Source organism: Oreochromis aureus, linkage group 18 (assembly GCF_013358895.1).
Source record: "Oreochromis aureus strain Israel breed Guangdong linkage group 18, ZZ_aureus, whole genome shotgun sequence".
Classification (NCBI taxonomy): Eukaryota; Metazoa; Chordata; class Actinopteri; order Cichliformes; family Cichlidae; genus Oreochromis; species Oreochromis aureus.
Window position 1 is genome coordinate 22,279,556 of NC_052959.1, and position 23,063 is coordinate 22,302,618.

The 23,063-nt window shown below is 40.1% G+C and overlaps 1 protein-coding gene across 2 annotated transcripts in view; it reads right to left on the bottom strand.

Annotated features, from left to right (window-relative positions):
- LOC116313470 (RNA-binding Raly-like protein) overlaps positions 1-6,894 on the bottom strand; it is a 62,066-nt gene extending 55,172 nt beyond the window's left edge. For both annotated transcript variants that reach the window (XM_039601690.1, XM_039601691.1), the window contains exon 1: positions 6,701-6,894. The gene's annotated coding sequence lies outside the window, so the exon portion shown is untranslated. The remainder of the gene's footprint in view (positions 1-6,700) is intronic.
- Positions 6,895-23,063: the final 16,169 nt, after the last annotated feature.

Consider the following 23,063-nt stretch of genomic DNA (forward strand, 5'->3'; position numbering starts at 1 on the left):
AAAATATGTTTCCGCTTTATGACACCAGAAGGGTGAAGACTGGGGGTTAAAAGGCATATTGAGGTAATAATTTGGGGCAGGAGTTGACACCCAGGGTGAAAGGTCAAACGTGAAAGTCAGAAATGGAGCAAATGAGTCGAAATATGCATGAGGCTGAGGGGGATGCGGATGATGTGGAGGTTCTCTTCCATGAATGTGAAAAACAGCACGACAAAGAGCTGATTATCATTTCATTTTAGGAAGAATTTGCAATTTAAATGAAAAATAGGCACTCTTCTGCTGTTAAACGTTACGTGCCGGCAGTGTTTTCAGTTTATTGTGCACAACAGATTTTGTAGGCAGAGTGACAGCATGGTGAATGCATGCTGTGTCACAAACACTAAATAGTGCTCATTTTAATGCAAATACACATCCACTGTGATGCAAGCAGGAAAGATTCAATTAAAAAAGAACAAAAACATTCGGGCAGGAGCCAGTTTTTTTCTCTTCGTGATCCTTTGGCTTCCTAGTTCCTATATTTGTTGACAAAATTAAAATAAAAAATCCCAATCCCAAACAAGAGTCATGTGGGAAATGCTACATTTGTAAATATTACAGTTCTCATTTTGTGTTGGAGATGAAAATGTAGAGAAGAATGTTAATTAACATCCACCAGCCAATTTTTTACGTAGACCTGGAAACACTTTTCTGAGAATTGATCCATATGGACATGACAGCATCACACAGCTGCTGCAGATGTGTCAGCTGTACATCCATGATGCAAATCTCCCGTCCCAGCACAAAGACGCTCTATTGGATTGAGATCTGGTGACTCTGGAGGTCATGTAAGTACGGTGAACTCAACATCATGTTTAGGAAACCAGTTTGATGCGAGCTCAGTCACATGATGTATTCTTTTACAGGAAGCAACCATTAGAAGATGGGTACACTTTGGTCATACAGGGATGGACATGGTCACTGACAATACTCAGGTAGACTGGGCTCTTTAGTAGCAGCTGAGCATCATTTAAACAGCACAAAGTGTACCAAGAAATTATCCTCTGCACTGTTATGACACCACAAGCACCCTGAACTGTTGCTACATGACGTTTCATGTTTTTACACGAAATTTTGATACTTGCAGCAAGTTTTTTTTTTTAATGCCTGGTCCCATCAGACCTGATTAGAGCCATGCATTAACAAACAGCTGAACAGATGCATCTAATAAAGTGGCCAGTGAATGTCAGGTAGAGCATATTCCATCTTTGTTTTGTTTTTTACCTGTGGCTTTGAAATCTAACTACAGAAAAGACCAGTCTCACTTATACAACTACATAAAAGCATCTTTCAGCTCCTCATTCAGAAGGGGTCGCCACAGGGGGAAGCTCTGCATATTTGATTTAGCAGATTTTTATGTTGCGTGGCCTTCCTGATGCAACTTCCAAGGGATCTGTCTCTCCTGCTGGAATCCTTTGCTTTGTAGGCAAAAGTGTACAACTCATAACTAATTTACTAAATTACCTGAGTGCTTTAGATCAGTTTCTGATAGTGAGTGTGCCTGAAATAAACCACTTTTTTTTAGGTTTACAGTAACAATGGAGACCGTGCAACAGCTTGATTCATTTATGAGTCACGTTTAAAGTGTGTGTCTTTTTAAAGGTTTTAAAGTAGCTGCGATTAAACACAATCAATTTTAAAACAGCTGAATTTCTTGCAATATTTTTTTATTTAATAAGCCTGGAATTTCCCAAACTTTGAGGCTGGTATGCTGCTGATCTGTTTTTGGTCAAATACCCATTTCAGCTGTAAATAAATAGCAACAAATGGAGTCCTGTGCAGCTTTCACACTGACAGTCTGCATAGCTCCTTGGATGACGTACCCCTGATTGGGAATACTCGGCATGGCGGTATAATCTTTAGGCTTTGCATGCAGACAATACATGTTGTGGGATCAGTTGGTGGTTGGTTTTAATGGGATTTGTGATTAAGGTTCCTATCTAAGTGGATTCGTCAGAGGTGTGTTCAGTCCACGATCTGATGCATTTTTTTTTTTTTTTACCAGAGTTTGACTGTTTATTAAATTCTCAAGTAATTTTTGTGTGTAAAGTAGCAAAAAAAAATGTATCTGCATTTCTATCCTTAAAAACTAAAGGATATTCCAGTTTTAAAGATTTACTATGTATTCTATGTGTATTCTATGAAAATATTTCATGTTTTTAAGGTGAAAGAGCTTCTTTAATCTTCATCAAATAACGTTTTGGAGCAATCATAATTTTTACTCCTTACCAAGAACCAGAGTAAAAACTGAAAACCATTGTATTTTGAATGGCACTGGACTCGATTATACATTGTTTGAAAGCACAAAGCCGCATGGCTCAAAGAGCGTGGTCATTTTAGGATACCAATACCACGGCAGCAAATAGTTTTATACTTGCACACGTAGCAAAACAGCAGCTTCTTTTTCTGTTTTATTGTCTGTGTAGCTGCAAACCTGTTAAATCTCAGTGTGCTAAAGTTTATTTCCGCCAACAAAGTCCAACTCACAAAATGCTTTCTGCTGCTTCTTCTTCTTTGGTAAAAAATGGTGGTGAATGTCATAGGGTTACTTCTGTTGGGGTTGGGTCAGAAAACCCTCTGGGAAATGTATAAATGTTCCTGATACTTTACTGGTAAAACAGAAATATCTAATAATAATGCATTGGATTTATATAGCGCTTTTCAAGGTACCCAAAGCGCTTTACAATGACATTATTCATTCACGCTCACATACTGGTGGAGGCAAGCTACGGTTGTAGCCACAGCTGCCCTGGGGCAGACTGACAGAAGCGAGGCTGCCATATCGCGCCATCGGCCCCTCTGGCCAACACCAGTAGGCGGTAGGGTAAAGTGTCTTGCCCAAGGGCACAACGACCAGGACAGAGAGGCCAGGGATCGAACCGGCGACCTTCCGGTTACAGGTGCCCTTCCCAACCCCCTGAGCCACGGTCGCTCCTACTCTGCTATACTTCTGTCTATTCTTAGTGCATAAGGCTAGAGATTAAATACCAAACAAAGTATAAAACACAGCAGAAATCATTAAAATAAGTTATCTCGTTAGGTTTTTAAAATTGGGCCGGCTACACTTGAGTTTCTGAAGCTGGTGTTTAATGTTTGCTGAAGAAGTCTCAGTTAAGCTCTAGACTTATTTAAATGGCACAGTGTGTGCTTTTATAGTGCTGTTTATATTTTGCCAACACAAACAGCTCACTATTGGAGGCTTAAAAACAGCAAAAACCAACAAAATAATGTAATCTTAAATGTCAAGGTTCTGGCTTAATATCTCTAAATTTTGTGTTACTTCTGAGCAAGTCAAAATTTTGCGATACAAAAATGTTTTGGTCAAAATTTCATGTTTGTATCAGTGGCAGAAAGAAACTTCCACAGATCACATGCAGGGGGAAGAAAAAAAATCAAGCCCACAAGGATGAGCCAAAATGTGCATTTTCTCTAGTGGCCAATTCCTGGCTGTAAAAGTGAGTCGACCCATATAGACTCGTTAAAATGTCCAAATTTCCAGCATTAAAACGCACATTTACAGCCCAGTACCTCTATGGATAGTCTTACCCTTCACAAAAATACCTTAAAGGGATTTAATTTTTTATAAATTATCCATCTGAACACTAGAATAAAAGGCTCTTTTAGCCACTGAACTGGACCACTGCACTCTTTGGTGGTGGTGGTGGTAACTTTAGGAGTATTTTCATGGACAGATAACAAACATTACAGCTTCAATCTATTCAAAAAGTTTGCGCTTCAGTTTTGGTAAACGTAATCTTAGTATTTTACTCTGTTACTTTGCACTAATGATTAGATGTGAGTGTCTGCGCAATGCAGCGATGTAATTTATGAATACAGCTTGCTAACAGCTAACAAAACAATCTGACATGAGCTGATACCTTAGCACTCCACCCTTTCATCCAATCTGGGAAATGTCTGGCTCCAAAAAGCCAACATGGCAGCGGGGGCTATGCTCCAAAATGCATATTCGAAAACCAGCTGTTGACATCTGTTTGTTTATGCTGTGTAGAGTCAATCAAAATGTCCAACTCTAAGCACTAAAAAGCATGTTCACACCCTGTGTCTGTGTGATGCACCTGTGCAGTTTATGGGTGAGGATTCCAGGTGTTAACTTTGCACTCAATTCTCTCCTCTAAATATAGTCACTTTTGGGAACAGAAAACAAAGATGGTGTGGGTCATAAAACAAGATTTAAGGCCCCAACATGTGAATCCAGAAACTAACTAATTCTGTTTCATATAAAGTATGCAAATTAAACTTATACTTCAGATTTCTTATATTGAAATGGTTCAAGAAATGCTCAAATGTTTAATTTAAACTACTTTCCCTGTTGATAAAACACAAAATGATAATAATCCTTTCTTAGGCTTTTGAATGTGAGGTTCAGAGTTTGAAATAGCAGAGAATAAGATGTGTGTGGAGGAGAGGGCAGGGGTTAGTGAGTAGAGACGCTCCAGACTTCCAGGCAAGAATCAGCTCGCTCCAGCTGCCAGAGGAATAAAGTGTTGGGAGCTGTCCATGGTGCTGAAATCAACCACTATCTCTGTGCACGGGGAATAGAAGGAACTGGCCGTGATGCCGAGATACTGACGCTGCAAGGCGAATGGCACATCTCACAACAAAAGTGAGCATCAGGTGCATGCATACGTACACACTGGCAGTCGTTCAGCCAAGCTGCTGCTATCCAAACACACACTCTGCCCAGAGAAATGTGTTGAATATGACAAATGCAGGCGTAGAAATAGCATCCGAGAGCAGCAGCCGTAATAAGGAGCAGTGGGTATTACCACATGCATAATGTAACACAGAACTGAAGTAGATATCACACGTATGTGCTCATAAAGCCCACTCCTCCACATGAGCATCCCATCATCTTTCTTTCTGTTTCTGTCTTTGCCCATCTGCTTTTCTCTTTGGTTATCTCTCACATGCAGGGGATATAAAAAGAGACAGAGAGAGACAGCTCTCCTAATCTGTTCTTTGACCTATAGTTTGAAAGCTGCAGCCGCTCTAAAATGTTTTTCATCCGTAGCTCGCTGAAGACGGGCTCTGTGGTGCGTGGCTTCAAGGCAGCCCGCATCGTACACCTGCTAAGGGTCAATGATCATCTCAGCCCACGGGGGCACAAACGTAAAGCCGGGCCTCCGCTGGATACAGGCAGGTTGCTGACCGGCCCAGAAATGCCTGGCTAAACTTTATTACTTCCGTCCCCTCTCTGAGCTCATAGCGATTCAGTGCATGCGTGTATCGGCTGGCTATTCCAGAGTCAGCCTCCCACCCTCATCCCTTGTGAGAGATAAGTATTGTTTGCGTAGCAGCACATTTCATGCTCGGCTTCCCCCACCTGTTCCCTGACCTGCGAAGTCTGAAGGCTGGAAAAGCTGTCAAACGTCTCCACACATATCTTTTGAGGCTGATTGAAAGGTTTTTGTCTAGAGCTCTGAAAGTTTCCTTCAGCGGAGCACAAAAACAAAACTTTGGTCAAGGATTCCAGCAGCCATTTAAAAGGGGAACGTCACATGGGTTGTCCGGGATTTAGTGTTCTTTTTGGATTTGTTGCCTGCAGGTTTGTGGGTGAGATCTGGCTGATACAGCAAGGTCAAACTATTAATCAAATCTATCAAGCCTGATTTGCATAATGAGCTGCGCAGAATTTCCAGCCAACTCCTTTCCCCTCTTCATTGACTTATTTAGTGGGTTTAAGTTTCCCAGCTTCTCTGCGTAAAGCCTGACTGTGTCAACCAGTTATCAATCCCACATGCATCAAGGCTCGTGTGTGCAGCAAGACAAACAGGGCGGAGAAGCACAGCTGTGTCTGGTTCAGCTGGCAGGAATCTGTTTCCTTTTGCATACCAGCAATTTGCATTCATAAAGTTGTTTGAATTTTGCACAATGCTGTCACTGGAAGGCAAATGTGAAGAGCAAAAGAGCTGAATGCTTTCACCTTTTCCAGTCGCTCTCTATAGAAACAGATTACACATTTACAGTGGAGATGTTTCTAACTGTAGCATGGTGACTGATTTGTTTCCTCTCTTTTTTCTTCATTAAAAGAGCTCAAATTAGTTCATAATTGAAAACAAATCCAGGTTTGTCCGAGACATTTACTTAAAAAGACAAAAAAGGGGGAAGGAAAGTTCAGATTTCTCTCATCTAGGCTGCAGGAAGAAGTACAAAGACAGCACCAAAACAAACTCCAGCAAAGTTAAATTTCTCACCTATTGGAAAAGCAAAATCCTCAAAGATGAAAATCAAAACTGTTATTTTTGCGCCCGAGGAGACGTACAGCCTCCAACACCAGAGAAACACTGTAAGACCCGAGAAAAGCACCAAAACCACACCAAAATAAGCCATGATAAAGGAGAAAAAAGCCAGAAAATACGCAAAAGGTCGAGATCGGAACAAGTGAGCTCGTGAAAAAGCTGCTTCGGGAAGAGGAGAGGAAGACAGAGAAGAGGGGGGAAAAAATATCAAGAGCGTCCGCAAGCACGTAGGGCTATTTCTCAGTGGATGTCGCCGGAGCACAAACACTCAGCATCCAAGATTTAAATCATTGCATGCAGAAAACGAGAAAACATTTTTCCCCGTGTCGAAACACCAAGAACAGGAAGGAAGAAAAAGAGGACAAAAATACGCTTAAGAAAATGGCAGTGGGAAATGTACTCACCGAGCGGGAGTAAAAGGTTTCAATTAAAAAGAAATTGGGCGTATAGCCGTGTCGGATTGGCGGTGTGCAGGCTTGTGTACACCGAGGCTCTGCGTCCCTTTTGCGCTCTCCGTTCGCTGCTGGTGGTTGAGTCATGTGACTTCGGATTGGTCAGAGTTTTTGAATCAGTCCGAGCTTTTTTGTTGTATTCGCTGCTGTCTTTTTCTGCTTTTCTCTTTTTTTTTCTGGTAATGTCACTGATTTTTCCACGCAGAGCTTTTCCAGTTTCTCAAAATAGAGACCGGCACCTCTTTGAGGGTCACTGTGGGAGTCCCAGGAGGGTCCATGTGGTAACATAACATCTATTTCCCAATAATTTATTATGTTCATTACATTAAAAAAAACAACAACACATGCAATGTGATTATTTTAATACATTTTAGAGACAGTTTTCAAGCTCAGTTTGAATTCACAGTCTGCAAACATCTTGTAACTTTCCTACTGTATAATGTGAAGATTGGTTTGATTTGCTGGAGGAACACTGACTTAAAAAGCCCGATAGCTCATCCTCTGATTGGTCTGAGAACTGTTTATTAAATCCGAGTTGACCCAGAAAAGCAGAGATGTATGGAAGCTTGTTGCTGCCAGTGAAATAAATAAATAAAAATAAAAATGTCAAGCAGTGGTAAGTCAAAGTTTTGAGTTATCTCAAAATTTCTAGTTACACAGTTTTGGGTGGATGGACAGTAAAAAAAAAACCAAAAACAAGCTTCTCTACAGAAGTGTTAAAGCCCTGCAGGAGCTGCTAGATAGGAAAGCACATCTGCCACATGAACTTACCTATAAGACATCTGAGCGTCTTTGGGGTCTTTAAATTTTTAAATTCTGGGAATCACTGAGATGTTTGTCTAAAAAAGTTTCTTCTAAGCATACTACTAGTATAACTCCAGCTTGTAGGTCATCATTTATATTCATTATATAACACTACCCAGACAAAAATTAGGACTGCATCACTAAAATTAGGAGAGATGGGGCAAGAACCTTCACTCTGAGGTAAAACGACCACACCCCAAATCATCAAAATAAGCTGAACCTTTTTCTATGGCGCTCCCTAAAGACCACAGAGGATATTTGTTTGTTACCTCACCATAAAATGTAGATTTCTTTGCTATGATTTTGCCTTTATGTCACAATAATTTAGTCGTAATATGGTTTACATGAATTTTAATCCACATGAATAGTCGTTGTGATCCAGTCCAGTAAAAGAAAGGCTGCAGATAACTTGAAGAGCAGAAATGATGTGACATTTTACATGATGCATTTAATGCTCATTACTCATATTAAACTGTAGATGTCCAACAGCATCCAGCTGCAGGTTGTGAGCACAGCTGCAGCTGTTCTTACTGCTGTGACTGCTGAACTGCGACTGGATAAGTGGTTATTGTTCGGACTTCTCCTGCTGCTGCGGTTCAGTCTCTAGTGAATATGTAGCAGGAGAAATAACTCAAAAGTATTGTGAGGTTATGTAAATGTTCCATAACATATTCTCATCCCAGGTTGTCGCGCTGTATAATGCCGCCCTGCACAAGGTAACAATATCCGAGAAATAATGATCAGGTTTAACAGACCTACAGTATCCAGACAAGAAGGCTGGAGGGGGTGGGAATGGCCAGGAGACCATAGTTTACATCTCATTTGAACCTTTGTGTTTTTCCGGTTGCAAATTCCTTTCGTTATCTCTCGCTTTTTGCTTTCATTGTCACTTGTTGGTTAGGTTTATTCACTAAAAACTGCTTTGTTAACTTAAGGAAAAGTATGTGGTTCAGGTTAAAATGACCTACAAAACATTAAAAATGCATGTAGAAAAGTGATGAGCTGGGAGTGACCCCTGTTTTTATTGCCATGGCATGAGCTCTGCAGCCCCACCAAAGTATACTCTGTGTATAATGTAACACACCAAGGACTTTGGCAGAACATTATTTTCTGAGGCAGACGAAAATGGACTACGTTTATCTTGAAGTAATGCAAAAACAGTCCTTAAACAATTTTCTGTTGAGCTTAAATCCTGTTTGATCACGTGATGAACTGTCTTTCTCTTTTTAGCCATCACGGTCCCACAGTGGTGATCTCAGAAGTTTCACAAGTGACATATGATGTTCAAAACTGGGGAAAAATAGTAATCTTGTTGCATGTATGATAAATTAAAGCTCCTTTATGCTGCTGTCAAATGTTCAACATAAGAGAGAATTACTTGTGTCACTGACATCCATCAACATTTTTCATTACACTGCTCCTTGTAGCTCATTATGTTATTTACATAAATTCAGTCCTTTTGCCAATTAACCATCATCGCTGAGGGCAGTATCATCCTCTAAGATTTTCATATATCATCAATTTCCAATTCAAGCCTCTTTGTGCTCTCATTAAAATCCACTTAAATGATTAATCAGCTGAGTTTCTACTGGGCCTTATGAGAATACTGGTGATCAATGAAGATGTCGATGGCAGCGGCTCAATAACAGAGTTTAAAGCTCAGTTAATGTCCACTTTGCCAGTTGGCCACAGGTAAGAAGCAGTATTTACTGAGCTTTCTGCAGGATGTTAATGTGACTCCGGGACATGAAAGGTGCAGCATTTTTTAGGTCTGGAAAACTTCAGCCCAGCTTGTCATCGTGTTTTATTTGATCCTGCTGTGCAAGGTTGACGGCTCCAGGGTTTCTACCCATTCTTGACGGAAACACGAGTGGTCGTGCTGTCAGGGAGGAACAGAAGTCTTTGTTGTTGCTGCAGCATCTGCTGGGCATATGAGCAAAGGGTCTGCATGGATCAATGACTTCTCAAGGGCCTGATAGGCACAGGCAGATAGACGCAGGGGCAGCCTGCTTCCATGCACCTTTGTTTTCTTTTTACAAAGACAAATAATCTAATAGACTTTGACAAATACCTCGGGACCAGCATTTATCAGACATGTTCTTTGTGCTTCTTTGATTTGATACAGTGTGATTTAGGAAAACTTGTGTAAAGTGTTTTGTGACTGATACAGATAACAAACTTTAATCTTTTGGAGCTTCACTTGATATTTGTAAAGCTTAAAAAAACATTAGTGCCAATAAGTAGAAATTCATTTTGCAACACGAAATAAACAGATGTCTATATAAGCTAGAAGCCACTTTGTTAGGTACACCTTAATAGCTCTGGATTGGAACCTGTTTTTTCTCATCAGAACAGCCTTAATGATTCGTGGCATAGATTCAACAAGTTTCTGGAAACATTCCTCAGAAATTTTGGCCCATATTGACATGACGACATCACGCAGGTGCAGATGATTAGACAGCTGCACATCCATGACGTGAATCTCCCTGTTTCACCACATCACCAAAGGTGCTCTGTTGGACTGAGTTCTGGTGACTGTGGAGGGCATACAATCACAGTGAACTCATTTTCATGTTCATGGTATGCTGCTGGAAGCAGCTATCAGAAGATGCCTTGCAGTCATAAAGGGATGGACATGGCCAGGAACAATACTCAGGTGTGCTGTTTAAACAATGCTCAAGGGGCCCATAACATTGCATCACCAGCAGCAGCCTGAACCACAGTGCAAGATGGATCCATGCTTTCATGTTGTCTACATCAAATTCTGGCCCTACCATCTGAAAGCTGAAGCAGAAATAAAAACTCACTAAGCCAGTGAGACACTTTTTTTGTCTAGTTTTAGTGACCCTGTGTTAACTGTAGTCTCAGATTCCTGTTCGTAGCTGAGAGGAGAGCCACCTGGTGTGGTCTTCTTGCTGCTGTAGCAGATGTGCATTCAGAGATGCTCTTCTGCCATTGGCCATTCTCCTCTGACCTCTAACATCAGTAAGGCATTTTCACACAGAGATATTTTCTCTTTTTTCAAACAGTTCTCTGTAAAGCCTGGAGATGGTTGTGCAGGAAAATCCCAGCTGATCAGCAGTTTCTGCAATTTCCTGAGCGCCTGACACTGACAACCACACCAATCTGATGCTCACCTTCATATTCAGCAGGCTGCTGCTGTGATTGGCTAATTAGATATTTCCACTGAAGTTTGATCAGACGTACCTAACAAAGTGGCCAGTGAATGTATATATGCATCAGGAGATAATGTTTTTACAGAGACTTCAAATATTTGCATACAAAAACATAACTGATGCTACTTTTGTGATTTCATTCGGTTGCTATTATGATGCTGACACATTTTTTCACAGTTTATCCAAGAGACAGATTTTTTTTAAACAACCGTCACTTCATGTGTTAAAATATATGTCGTAGTTTATTTGCATACATTGGCATCGCTTCCTCCATAGATTTAGCTTCTAAATGGGGTTCTGAGTAGGGTTTCGTTTATAGCAGCAGTTTTAGGGTTTATCACTGATATTTGAGACTGTCCTCCCCCAGAGAGTTGCCATAGGTTATTTGTAGTTTTATAGTTGTTTTTAATCTTAAACACTTTGACAACCTAAAAAATGGAGCTTTGCTGAATGTATTTAACATTGCACAGCATGTGTTTGACCCAAAATATAATCCTTTTCTAAACCTTGCAAAGGAGTTTAAATTTTGTGGCCAAAAGTCAGCTGTAACATTTGTGATTCCTGCACCCTGCCTGCCCTCTGATTTTTTTTTTTTTTTTCACTCCCTTGAAGTGGAGGCACTCCTGCACTGTGCAGCTTTTCAGTGGTGCTTACGTGGGTTGCTTTAGATGTCGGGAACAAATATATTGCGTAGCTGGAGGCCTAATTTGTGCAGTCATTGACTCAGTCACTCACTTTCCTCTTCAGTCCCACCTGCCCTGCTGCATTACCTGATGTTTCCTGACCCTCTTCTCACCTGTTTTCACACCGCTCATCAGCCCTCTTCAGTTTATGCAGCACATTCCCATCCTCCTACCTCTTGTTGCCTCAGCCGAAACCAGAATGTCACCGTGTATTTACGGATTCAGATTTCAGCTCTCAGTTCTTGCTTGTTTCTCTGAACTCTGCCTGTACTTTGGATTCAGCCTCGGCCTGCTCCCGTGTTGTGTTTTCACGCTCCGTTGTTTTGGAACAGTTAACCTTCTTTTTGTAAGCAATGCTTGCTTTTTTTTCTTTTTCTTCTTTTGCTTTTACCAGCTGCCTCCTGTGTGCCATGCTCTTGGCTCCTCTGAACACAACCCTGAAACGCGGGATAATGGTGGCCACAACATGAGGTTTTTTTCCCTCCTTTTTATTCCCATAGCAACCAGTAAGTCAGTAGTGTTTTTAGTGCAGCATGGGATGTTGTGTGAAAATAATTATATTGCATGAGACACGATCTCCATTGTAGACGAGGGCCAGAAATGCTCACTTATTAACGCTACTTGTGAAGGTCACTGTGAAACCTTCAGGGCAGGAATCTTTTACACAGGTACACACAGATCAGCCACAAGATGAAAACCACCGACTGGTGAAGTGAATAAAACCGATCTTCTCATTAAAATGCAGCGTTCTGAAGGAAGACCTCAGGTCCTGCTATTCATGTGGATGTTACTTTAACATGTGACATCCACCTAAACACCTATCCCTGTGCTCTGAAGGCAGCAGCCTCTCTCAGCAGAGTAATGGCTCTGTCCCAAAAACTGCCTTGAACAGCACGACTGAGATTAAAAACTTCCCAGATCCCCACAAGGAGGTCCTACTGTACAGTACAAAGGACTAAAGGGTCCGCTACAAGTGTCCTAGAGCAGGAGACACTCAGAGATTCATGCTTAGACAAGGACCTACACAATGTTAGGAAGCAGGTTTTAATGTTGTGGCCGATCATGCACATCAGATGTGACAGACTGCATATTGGCTACAACTCATCGTTGTCAATAATGAATGATAAGAGTCAAAGACTAGCTACTCAAAATAACTGTGATGGTCCCAGTTTCTTGTTTTGAGAATGTATCTTTTTGTTCCTCCCTCTGTCTCATCTCTGTATGAAGGCCTTTGCCCTCCTGGTTTTCTCCTCCTGTTTTATTTTGATATATTTCTTCATGAGTCTTCCGTGCTTTTACTTCCTGTCTTTCAGTCTAGCTTGTCTGGAGAGCATTTCGATTTGGATTTATCCAGCATACTCCGTACTACTGGCTATTTAAAATAGTTATTACAAAAAATAAACTACATTACTTTTGCTTATCTCTGTATAAAGAACCCAATTACATTAAAAGAGCAGATTTAATTAAAGATGGCATGGTTGGGGGTCTACAAGTCATTGACTTTGATGGTTTAAACTGAAAATTAAAAATTAAAGATTAGTTTTCAAAAACTTGGCTGGTGAAGTATTTTTTTAATAGATGCAAATTCATTATAATAAATCTCCCAATTAAATTATCCCCTTTCCATCAGCAGATCATGATATATTGGAAACTCCTGCATAATCATAATGTGATCCATAATAACACACCTTTGTGTGGGATAATAGGTATATCACTGTCAAGAGAATATCACCGTGTAACAAGCACTGGATGGAGAGAGGTATTTATGTTGCACGTGGTTTATATTAACAGCTGCCGTACAATATGACTCATTCTGTACTCAGAATACTTTCAAGTCTATATCTAATTCAGTTTTTTGTTTATTAATTAAATAAGACAAACTTCAATCTGATCACCTGTCTACTAAAACTCTTTTCTCAAGACTCTGAGACTTTAGTATAGTTGAAATGTAGAAAATTAGAAATATGAGTTCCTAAGATGTTTTAGACAACATCTGTCCTTTAGATATTTATTAGAAAGAAGTAAAGTTCCCCATAAATCCCAAAGCCAAAGAAATGTATTTTAAACTTTTAAGTGGAATGCATCTATCCAGTGAGTTTTCACAATAGAATAGAAGAGTAGAATTGAAACTAGCAACAGCATATACTAGTATATGCTGTTGCTAGTATATAGTGTGGCCAGCAATTTTACTTCTTTGTTACAGTCGGTGCATAATATACCATGCATAAGTCAGGTTTTGTGGATATAAATTATATGTTACTGTCATGAAGTTGAACTGATCCAATGCTTTCATGAGGCTTTACAGGTGCATAGTGTGTCATTTTAGCCTGTTAGTAGGTGGTTGCTAGGAAACACAATGATGTCATAATGTGGGATATAGGCCTAAGATGTACCTGTGTGGCGGTTTTGGTTTCTCAGCTTCTGATCGTGTAGGAGTTTGCACACCTACAGACAGACAGAGATTTCTGTATTACAGCAACACTGTGACACACTCATGTGTGTTTGGTGTGTTTGTGCTGTTGACCCTCAAAGGATAATCTAACCAAAGCATACTAAATAAAATTATACATTATAAGTTGGAAAAATTATCTCATTTTTGCTTGCTTCCTGCAATGCTTTGGTCTTGCTGTACAATCTTAATGTTGTTGTCTGTTAATCGGTTGTTAGGCAGTGTGATAATGTCATAATACCAATTTACAACACTGTGCAAAAGTCACTAGGCGCGTCTTTCTTTATATTTTGCCAGGAAATTGGGAAATGGTTGCAGTAATTACAGCATATCAGGCAAAGCCAGAGTCTGTACAGTTCTAACAAGCCTGAAAATCAATATTTGGTATGACCGCCTTCATTCTTCAGCACAGCCTGAACTCTCTTAGCCAAGTTTTGTTGTAATTTCTTCAAGTAGTCCTCAGGAATAGTTCTCCAGGATATTCAAAGCTATTTTTCGTAAGAGCTATTTCTATTTCTTAAGGGCATGACTTTTAGATACAGTTCATCTGCTGCAGACTGTTTTTTAACCCTGCCATTTCTTCTTTTATCCTCATTTGTCCAGTTTCGTCAGTTTTTTTTAAGGACACACTGCACATCATGCTGAGATGGGCCAAGTTTACAGCTAATAGCTTTTTGGTAATCACCTCGTTGGTGCATTAATTGTGTTTTATTCCTGTCAAACTCTGTCCTGTCATTGGCATGCTCATTCAACTGAAGAAATGGGAACAAATGATGCATTTTTGCCAAAAAATGCCTAAAGATACCATTTAAAATTGATTTATTTCTACGTTGTTTGTTATGTGTAAACTTATCCTTTGATTTGGGTTAGTTTTGTGCTTGAATGACTCATAGGTCAGTGTTAAGCGGCTTACCAAACAAACTAAAAGCATTCCTCTGAAAAAAGTCAGGTGCAAGAACTGGACTGAAAATGAGTGGAAAGCAGCCAAAGACAAAGCCTGAAGAACGGTTGTTCAAGACCACTTTAAAAAATTACAAGAGACTCAAGGATTTTGTACCGCACTGTAGGTGAGAGCCATTGTTATAAGAAGCATAAACTTATTTTTACTGACCATGTTTCACACAATGCTAGATCCAATGCCAAAGTCTCAAACAGAAGCCAGAAAAAAGTATGCTGAGGGTAATTTCAGCTTTTTATGGAAATCTGTGGCCTACTGTTCTTAGAGCAACGCATCTGAACGGTCTGAGTCTCCACTTCTGCAAAAACCTAAAAAGCAAAAAAGGGAAAATGCACACCACTCCTTTCTGCTCAGTGTCACGCGAATCTCAGAGCAGATGCCATTCCAGCACAGTGTGACTAAGGATTTCTGTATCTATTCATCTCTAGCCACGTTCCTCCACCCCGGTGCGCATGGTAATTCTCTGGCTGGGATCCCGAGCTCTGTGTGGATAGACCAACAATATCTGGCATACAGCTCGCCTTATGCAGCTGATACTTTGGCTGACACTCCCAGCTCCGAGCCACACGCCTGCATTGGGAAGAGGTGTTCGCAGCCGAGCTGTGTGTGCTGCAGGACTGGTCTCATCCTCAGCACCTGATAAACTGGATTTATTCCCAGCCTCAGGTCGAGACACGAGTCTGAACTGAGGCAGAGAAAGAGCTGTAATTATAGCAGGGAACGGGACATGCAACATTAATGGCAGACGGGCTGATGCTTCGCCCACAATGCCCCCTCTTCAAACACGACTAGTGCATTAGCAGCAGGCTTCACTATCCCCACACTGATTGAAGCTATTAAATACAATTTAGGATATGCAGAAAGGGAACAGAAAGCTGGTGGCTGAGTGGTGTATCTATGAAGACCAAATCATTTTTTGTCCTGGTGCAATGCTGCTGCTATTATTCAAGGTTCTTTGGGAGGAAAAAAATACTGCATTTTAATGGTGTCTAAATTACAGCTCTGAGGAAATTTTGAGTGCTTGTCCTGTAATTTTTTTCCCTTCGCTGTTGCTCTGTTTTTGCTCATACCCCATTTTTCAGGCATTGCTTTGCACACGCTGCCATTTCTCACAGAAATTACTACGCAAAGAAAAGTAATTTGGTTGTCTGTGAGATTCATGAAAAAGCCATTTGTGCTGCTTACTCAAAAATAAGGATTAGACAAAAAGGTCATTTGCTGATGCAGTCAGTCTGTGTGCTTTTTGTGAATCTGCCTGCATTTATTTATTTGGGGGTTTTTTGTTGTCTTTTTTCCTCGAACGTCTAAGAGTGAGCGTCTGTTCATGTGCAGATTCGTCTGTGCACCTGTCGGGTGCATGTGACTGATGAAGCGTAACCTTTTAATGTGTTTACACATTGACATTTCCCAAGATCTGTCGTGTTCCTCAGAGAAACTAAAACCCTTGACATTCTTTAGGCTCACATTTCCTTGAGCTGCTGGCTCCGTCGGCTCTCATACCAGGCTTCAACATCATAATTACATCAGCTTCACTCCATCATCTGCCCCCTGTCAAATACAAATGAATCTTTTTGCTTTAAAAACATGTTCCACCCACTATCTGAGCGCAGTCCAAGACTGCATCATGGACATCTTCTACACTCGTGACCTCTGAAGATTTCTAAGGTTACAGAGGCTTTGTGTTTATTGAATTTGAAGCCACATCTGTCTAAACACACCTGATGATTCACTCTTCTCCATGGATCCATGAATGTGCAATGAATGAATCTCATAGAAATAAAGAAGGAATAAAATCAGACATCCAGCCCATGATATTGACTCTTAAATGAGGCGTGACATTTAAGGGACGGTGTGGGTTTTAATCCATCTGTTCATTTGGCTTCTCAACATGGTCACTCATACGTTCTGGGTTTTAGGATCATGCTGTGAATGAACTCACTGATTTGCCTCAGGGCATTTTTATTAGGACTGAACAGGACTCTTTGACTTCAGTGAACTGCTCTTGCTTGCAGTGACATACAGTAATTTGTGGGATTTAAACAACAAACAAACAACTTTTATTTGTCACATACACAATTATACAGAGTACAACATGTAGTGAAATTCTTCTGTCCGAGCTGCGGACAGGCTGCAGACATAGCCGCGCCATTCCAGGGCTTGGTTTTTTAGCATGGGGGGTCTAGCCAGGACCCTTACTGGATACCGGGTGGGAATCGAACTTGTGACTCCCACTCCAAAGGTGTGTAGTCTTACCACTATACTATCCAGCTACACTATCCAGATTTTAAAGCTGTACCGATCAATATGTTGAAATAAAATATGGATCAAACATGTGTGTACTGTGAAGGTGTTCAGTCAGAGCGACAAAGCACGCTCCCTCAGCTCCAGGGAGCATTTTAGCACCTTTCATATCTTTGTTTTGGTTGTTAAAGCTTACAAAGTTTTAATCACTCTCGCTTGTCTCATAACATTGTTGGCACTAACAGCAGGTGGCAGTTTTCCTCAGAAATGAACTGCAGACGCTCTGTTTTCTTACCACAAAAGAAACATGAAAGCATATTTATAGATAAGATTTGCATCTTTGTGGCCACAAATGACTCCTAATGAATGATAATGACGCTCAGCGTCTGCTGAATGTGTAAAGAGGTGACTGCTGACAAACATGTTGTCATAATGACATTATAGGAGCCATCCATCCAGTTTTTTCTGCTTATCAAATTCAGTAGTCCTAGTTATTGTAGGACGAGAGGCGGGGTACACCCCAGACAGGTCATCAGTCTGTTTCAAGGTTAACACAAAGACAGAGACAACTATTCACACTCATATTTACACCTACAGCCAATTTATACTCACCAGTTAACCTAACATGCATGTTAGGTTAACTGTTGAGTGCACTCTGGGAGGAAACCAGAGTACCTGATTATCCAGGCACAGGGAGCACATTTAAGCTCCACTCCACACAGAAAGCCCCCAGCCAGCGGATTCAAACGCAGGACCTTCTTGCTGTGAGGCGACAGTGCTAACCACTACACCCAATTTGAATTCACATATATGGTAAAATGATTTAAAGACTGAGCCATTTTCTAACTAGATGCTTATAAACTAAAGGCACAGTTAAAATAATAAAAGACAAATAATAAAAAAATCTACAATAATAATCTGTGATATATAGATATAATAACAAATAAAAAACAGTAAATAAATTTGGTTTAAAGTGATAACGTCAACATATCTGTCGTATATTAATGTTTATTTTCATTTTGTACTTATCTCCGTTACTTTAAAATTAATTTATTCACTATTTAATTATTTTATATGAATATAAATGTTCTATAAATATATTTTAAGTGGCTCCATGGTGTAGTCCTTAACCAGCAATTGACCTGTTCACCTCACACATCCCCAGTTTGGAACTGGGCAGGCACACAAACCCAGCCTAGGAAGGTCACATGCTGGCATATTCTTAGTGCTGGTCCCAAGCCCAGGTAAATGGGAGGGTAGTGTCAGATCCATGTGTTGTGGTGACTCCTTGGGGAATAAAAAAGTAACTTTTATTAAACTCACAATAATATTTTTATTTAAAAAAATTATGATCATAATTAATGAAGTTCAAAATATAATTAAATAATTTATTTTAACAACTGAAAAATCAGTAACTAATTAACAACAGTAGCCCTGTGTCACATTTATTTAGATAAAATAAACCTGAAATAATCTGTTAATCCTTGAGTATATACTTAATTAGAAGTGACCACTGCGTCTAAAGAAACCCCAAAAGCAGCCGAGTCAGCCTTCCTCACTGGTGTTCAATCTAAATGCCAGCGTCTACCTTCCCAGCTGTCTGTTTGCCGAGCACCGTGCCCCTTGTGTTTCCAATTTGAGAAACATGCTTACTTTCATTTGGGCCCCGCTGCTCTTGTCAATGTAAATCAGGTAGGACTCTCAGACCAATCAATACAGACCTGAGAAAGGATTCACTCCGCACACCCCAGGGACTCATCAATGACAGGAGTCTATTACACCAGAGCAAACGTGTGAGGGAAGCTGCTATGAATTGCAAATCAGAAACTACAGACTTGCCTGCTATGCAAACTGTGTGTTGTATTAAAGCACACTTGGGAATGTTACTATTGAACAAATCAAGGTCTTACTGCACAGTTGGCTGATCCCTGAAAATGTATGCTTTGTTTAAAAAAAAAAAAAAGAAGCGACATACTGGATTTGAAACATGATGCTTATGGAAGTTTGAAAAAAAATACTTTGTTTCTGCCACTCAAAGGAAAATCCCATCCAGAAGTTAAAATTTCAGATTATCAGATTATCATCTCAAAATTTCAAGTGAGGCATGTTAAGATTTTGACTTACTGACTCCAACTTCTGATAAAGTGCCTTTTGACTTTATTTTGACTTAAACCTGTAGAAACAAGCTTCCATACAGCTGTGGTCAGGGGCTTACATGGGGTTTACATATACTCATTATGAGCATGGATTTCTAAGTTCACTGTAGCCTTCCCAAAACCCCAACCTCAACCCAAGGGAAATTTGTGAACTATGCCTAAAAGTCTGGTCTGTGCAAGGAAACAAACTACTTTAAATGATCTCTACTAATTCTGCCAAGAACAGCGGTCCAACAATATCCACCAAGAATTATGGCAGAAGTTTGTTGATGGGAAGTGTCTGGTCGAGGTATATTTAACCAAAGATTAACGGGGGAGCATATTTGACCAATTCTTGTTTTTTGAGGTCTGTACAATCATTCCACCATGGAAAAAGAACAGTTCATTAAAATCTTTAAAAACCCAAAATGATGAGTTTATGTAAACTCCTGAGCACAGCTTTGTGTGCTTAAGATTTATCATTCCAATGGAAATCTGTATGTCCCACTGAAACCCCACTATAAGGTCATCACTGTGTATTCCACCTTGACTTCAGTCTAAACTTCCACTCTGCTACAAGGAGTTTAATGGAAGCACAATGATATTTTTGTCCTCTCTCTCCTTGTCTGTCTAAAGTTCAATTAGGGACACACTGTACTCTGACTTGCAGTCATTAGATGTGATGCTAGCCTGTGCTCTGAAGAGTGCTCTCAGGCTCCTGATTAATTCAGCTGATGGAGAAGTTTGATGCTCTTTCTCATTTCCCTCCTTTGTTAGTTAAACCTCAAGGGGTGATTATCAAGCTTCCTGTGGGGATTTGAAATGTTCACAAGTTGTCAAAACCTTTCAGTGCATACTCATGACCAATTACAGTAACCATTGCCAGCAGAGGGTCTGACTCTGCTGAATTTCCTCAGCAGTAATGTGCTTGACATGATGCTTGTACCCTTGAAGTACTTGCTGTGTACATAAAAAATAGCAGCTAAATAAAAGAACAGATCATATTTTGGTGAATGTGCTTAATTTTCAAACAAAGAGCTAGATGAGTTGTTTGAATATTGGAAATGAAACTGTAGCCAGAAGTTAGCCTAGTACAAGCAGAGGTTAGCCTAGGACAAACAGAGGTTAGCCTAGGACATACATGCTGTGTCCCAATTCATAGGCTGCATCTTTCAGAGGCTGCATTTGAAGGCCGATTACGTCACAGCCAGACGATGAAGGCTGTCCCAATTCGGCCTATGTAGACTGCTAAGGCTGGGTCCTTTGAAGGAAGCGGCCTATGAATTGGGACACAGCTACAGAGGTTAGCCGAGGACAAACAGAGGTTAGCCTAGCACAAACGGAAGTTAGCCAAGAACATACAGAGGTTAGCTGAGGACAGATAGAAGTTAGCTTAGCACCTCACACAATCTGTCCACCTGCACATCAAAAACACCCTGAACAACATCTGTTATAGTCTTATTTAGTAACGATAACAATTTGCTATTTACCAGGCGTTTACTCTTAACTATGAAGTTTCAAGTTTCATTTTTACAAGATTTGCATGTAAATGTGATAACAATATTAACAGTCATTATTAAAATGGCAAAAAGAAATTTACTTGTCAAATTTCTCCTCCAGGCAAGTGAGGTAAGTTTTTTTCTTTAGTTTTCTACTAAAGTTTTAAACTGGGTAGAGAGCAAAAGAATGAGATTCCAAGCGGCACAAATTAGCTTTCACCGAAGGGTGGCTGGGCTCAGCCTTAAAGACAGGGTGAGGTGCTCAGAGTAGAGCTGCTCCTCCACATTGAAAGGAACCAGCCGAAGTGATTAAGAAATCTAACAAGGATGTGCCCTAGACGCCTCCTAGATGAGGTGTTTTGTGCATGTCCTACCAGGTTGAGGCCCCAGGGCACAACCAGGACACGCTGGAGATATTACATCTGTCGGCTGGCTTAGGAACACTTCGGTGTTCTCACAGATGAGCTGGAGGAGGTGGCCAAGGAGGGGGATTTAATAACATGCACATGCACATTTCTTACTAGACTTTCCAATAGGGAGTAATATAACTTCAGTAAATGTTCTTCTGCTGAGATAAAAAAAAAAAAAAAAAAATTACACAGATTTTACAGATTTTTTTTCTGGATATTGTTGGAGATCCTTGCTTTTCAGTGAGAGAAGCTCAAACTGCATTGATTCATATGTTTCAGAACATGATTAGCAGTGTTGGGTGTAATGCGTTACTAAGTAACGCGTTACTGTAATTAAATTACTCTACTTTTTCAGTGGAAAAGTAACTAATTACTGTTCATTTTTAGGTATTTTAATTACAGTTACTTACAATGTACTTGCGTTACATTGTAAAATAAACTCGCTGAATATCATTATTTAATTTCAATAATTTATCTTCTAAACGTAGAAGTAAACTCTGCCGCTTTAACATCGCTGTAGTGCAGGTGCACGCCATTTCGCACCAGTTTGCTGCATAGTCGTATTCTAAAGTGGAAGATGTCGGACTCGGCTGAAGCGAGTGGCTGTTTTATGAAAAGGACATACTCTTCACTTTTCTGAAACAAGCAGACAAGAATATTACAGTAATATGTAAGCTATGTCCTGGGGAGAAAAAACTATCGGCTGCTGTTAATAGCACGAGTAATCTACTGAAGCGCCTGACACGAGAGCATAGACGAACACTTCTGAGTGATTCTTGTTCATCATCCATGGATTACACCGTAGCAACTCCTGCTAAGCAGGCAAAACTTGATTTTACTTCAGCAGCAGGGCCGTGCAGAGACGTTTATAGGGGCGGGTGCTCAAAGCTAAAAAGGGGCACATTGAACCAGGCTGAATAACAACAACACACATTCATCAAGAATCTAATATGGGATCGCATCATACTATATCACTGTTGTGAGGCAAAGCAAACGTAGCCTATGTTTTACCTGATGGGTACAATGTTGCTGTTGAGAGGTTGCTGCTGCTCCTGCTGCTGATAGTGCTGGAGGGCAGGGCTGTGTTGATCTGAGACTGTAGACATTAAAAAGTCCATAGGAGAGATGGTAGCTGATTAAACAAGTGTCATGAGATAATAACAAAATGCAAAGATTGGTGACAGCACTTGGAACCATTAGGCAACAAAAAACTGAGAAATAAACTAGACCCTGCCTGTGAATCACTCTTTGCCTCTCTTCCTCCTTCCATCCCCTCATCTCATCTATCACTCTCCACTTGCTGTCCATCTGAGAACAACGCACAACTTGCTATTGCAATAAACTATAAACTATAATTATCCACACTTAACAACTCTTACACTTAATCTATAATAAAATGATGACAGAAAAATGTTATAGAAGCAAAACATTTCAGTTGTGCTTATTATTATTTTTATACTGGAATACCTCTCCAACAACTGGTACATGTGTTAATGTTACCTGTGCTCTTTGTAATCCAGCTGCTGAGGGATCCACTGCCTTTAGTATCCTCACACAGCTCCTACTGTTTCCTCCTCATGTCCTTACCAGCCATGTCTGGACAATGTTATATTATGAGTAATAATTCAAAATCCATATACATAAAACACACACATGCATGCACACACAGTGACATTTTAGACCTTCTTCAGAATACTGTATATACTGTGGGCATATGTTTCCATCATGGTGCTGATCCAGAATCCTTCCCTTATTATTTATCACTAGAGCTACAATAATAAAGCAATGAGGGAAAAAAAGTAATAAATTTATAATAATGTATTTATGATGATTCCATTTGTTTCACTATCCACTCTGTGCAGGCAGAAAGCTTATTACATTTTTAAACTGTAGAGATACAATAATTTTGCTGCTGTAAAATCAGCATTTTGTCTTATTTAAAATATAAATCTAATATAAT